Source organism: Ovis aries, chromosome 3 (genome assembly GCF_016772045.2).
Source record: "Ovis aries strain OAR_USU_Benz2616 breed Rambouillet chromosome 3, ARS-UI_Ramb_v3.0, whole genome shotgun sequence".
In the NCBI taxonomy this organism is placed as follows: domain Eukaryota; kingdom Metazoa; phylum Chordata; class Mammalia; order Artiodactyla; family Bovidae; genus Ovis; species Ovis aries.
Genome location: NC_056056.1, coordinates 158,059,920 through 158,062,854, shown reverse-complemented (window position 1 = coordinate 158,062,854; position 2,935 = coordinate 158,059,920). Strand labels below are relative to the sequence as shown.

Below are 2,935 nucleotides of genomic sequence, written 5' to 3'. Positions count from 1 at the left end.
CTCTCTCTCCCCCTTCTCTTCCTGCCCTCAGTCTTTCCCAACATCAAGGTCTTTTTCCAATGAATCAGCTCTTTGCATCAGTTAACCAAAGATTTGGAGCTTCAACTTCAGCATCAGTCCTTCCAATGAATAATTCAGGGTTGATTTCCTTTAGGATACCTTTAGTACAGACATGGGGTGGGGGATGGGGCAGAAAGTATGTAAGGGCAAGAAAGTGGAAGGCCATTTATGTCTGATATAGAGTATAGGTTTCATATCAGGACCATGAGGAGCCATTGGAGAATTTAAAGTTGATGTGTACCAAAATCATATTAGAACTGAAAGGTTATTCACATAAACAAGCAAAGTTTGTTGTAGGGGAGTAAGATTAGCATGAAGCCGCTAGAGGTGACTGAAAACATGGCCCCAACTCTTCATCCTTTCTTCTATCTAACCTTACAACATGACTTTATAGCAGCTTTCACTAAGAAGTGGTGATTTGCAGTGATTTGCAGCTTTCTCCACCTGCAGAATATGAGTTACCTTCATAACTGGCTATAGCCACGAAATGTAGTCAAAGTGAATCTTTACCAGTTCTGAGTGTGTATCTTCATGGTTACAGAACCCTGCATGCTCTGCTGCAAGAACAAGCCAAACTACCACTTGGAAGTAGTCCAGTTGTTCTAGCTAAGATCATCCTAGACCAGCTTACAGTCAGAGACTCCCAGGAGATGTGAAAAAGTCCAGATAGACTCAGCAATGCCTGCCCAAACACAGCTCCCTACATACATAAATGTGAGCCCAGCCAAGATCAGAAGAACTTACCTGTTGACCTATAGACTTTGGAGGCAAAACTGAGGATTATCTTTTTATGCTGCTGCATTCAGGAATTGTATATTACACAGCAGTGGGTAACTGATACATCATTCTAACAAATCTTCCCTTGCATTATGAATGGACATAGTAACAGAAAACTCAGCTTCCAATTAAAAATCAAGCATAAATCCTTAACACAGAATGCAAACTATGCGAAGTCTTTCTTCTGTAACATACTCAGCCTTAGTGAGGTTCCTCGTTGCTAATGCTGCCTACCTTCATCAAAATGATAGGCTGCTGCTTTTTTTTTTTTAATTTTTTTTTAAATTTTAAAATCTTTAATTCTTACATGCGTTCTCTTGAAGCACCATGTTTTCCTGCTCTTCATTTCCATGTTGTACTTTGAGTCAGTACTATCTCTCTCTCTGAGTGCTGCTCTATGCAAACTCAGTGTTTTGTGGAATTTATCTGAAGATTCTTAAGTTGATTTACTAAAAGTTCAGTTTATTATCACTCCCAGGAGGGATATCATTTGAATAAAAGGTAAAAGTTACATTTTATTCACTGCATCTAACATAGTTCTTGGCACATAGTAGGAACATAAAAATGTTTGTTAATGAATTAATGGCTCACTCCTAATTATTACTCATCCTTAATAAGACTGTTCTCCACTTTCAAATCTATTTCAAGTCTCTGTTCCCCTCCCTAGATTTAAAACCAACATTCCTTTTTATTTAACTTGCTCTTTGAATTTTCCTACAGCTCATGACACATGCTTTTCATGGCTAAATTAACACCCTACTAGTTACTACTCTAAAGGTTAAAATCCTGTCTCTGCCACTTACTATTATGTGACACTGGGGAACTTGCTTGAACACTCTGTGGCCCCAGTTTTTTTAATCAGCAAATCGTAATGTCAATAACACAGATCTCAAGTAAGGTTAAATATACACTTAAAGTGCTTAGAAGCTTCCCTGGTGGCTCAGACGGTAAAGCGTCTGCCTGCCATGCAGGAGATCTGGGTTCGATCCCTGGGTTGGGAAGATCCCCTGGCAAAGGAAATGGCAACCCACTCCAGTACTCTTGCCTGGAAAATCCCATGGTCTGAGGAGATAGGTTAACAGTCCATGGGGTCGCGAAGAGTTGGACACGACTAAGCGACTTCACTTTAAAGTGCTTAGAAAGAACCCTTGGTACAGAGTAAGCTCAAGAGATGCTAGCGATCTTTTTTTCACATTGTCTATATTCATCCAAAGTTGATTCCAACTATTCATTTTCACCCTTCCTTTCGTCCAGACTGCAGTGCACTGATGGAAAAGCCACACATCTCTACCGATTAAATGTCCTATGTTGTGACTTTTTCTTTTGAGCTCTCAGCATCTAAAAACATCAAGGTTTATTTGAAATATTTTCTACTCCCCTTGGAGATTCCAAACTGAATTTTCTCCCTTGTATACTCAGCAGACAAAAATCTACTTAACACCTAGATGTGACATTCTTTCACCCAGAGGCTTCTAGCATTATTTCCCTTGGCCTCACTACTAAATTTGTCTTCAACTTCATCCATCTTTTTCTTTGCTTATCTGACAAAAGAAAGGTTATTCCTCTCACACTAACCCTTCTGCTTAATATTCAAAACCCCACCTGTTTCTCCTTCCTCCAGGATATTAATCCATCCCTCCCTTTACCAATTTCTCCTTCCCTACTGCCTCCTTGCTCTCAGCCAATAAACCTTTCTGCCTTCACCTGTCAGAAAAAAAGTATTTTCACTTAGTCTAAGATTACTCTTTTACCTTCCTTATAGTCACTTAATTCCAGGGGTGGGGAGGAAATTATTTAAATGTAATGCCTCTACATTGTCCTCTTCTATTTATCATTTGTAATGATAATAGCCAGCTCTGAACTCATTTATATCATATATAGCTTTATTATTTTCTACCAACTTGACTTTACACCATTGCAGAACAAATGGGATTTTGACATTTTTCACAATGAAAGAACCACCATTGAGTAAATACTATGCAAAAGATAGTGTGCTAAGCTTGTTATGTGTATTAATTCACTGAATCTTCACAACAATCTTGTGAGGTAGATATCTCCATTTCATGAATAAGGATACTGAGACTTAGTTAATTTATCT

At 38.6% G+C, this 2,935-nt stretch overlaps 1 non-coding gene across 1 annotated transcript; it reads left to right on the top strand.

Annotated features, from left to right (window-relative positions):
* The first annotated feature begins 1,766 nt into the window (after positions 1–1,766).
* TRNAG-GCC (transfer RNA glycine (anticodon GCC)) lies at positions 1,767–1,838 on the top strand. Its single transcript has one exon. It is a non-coding gene; the product is annotated as a tRNA-Gly (tRNA).
* Positions 1,839–2,935: the final 1,097 nt, after the last annotated feature.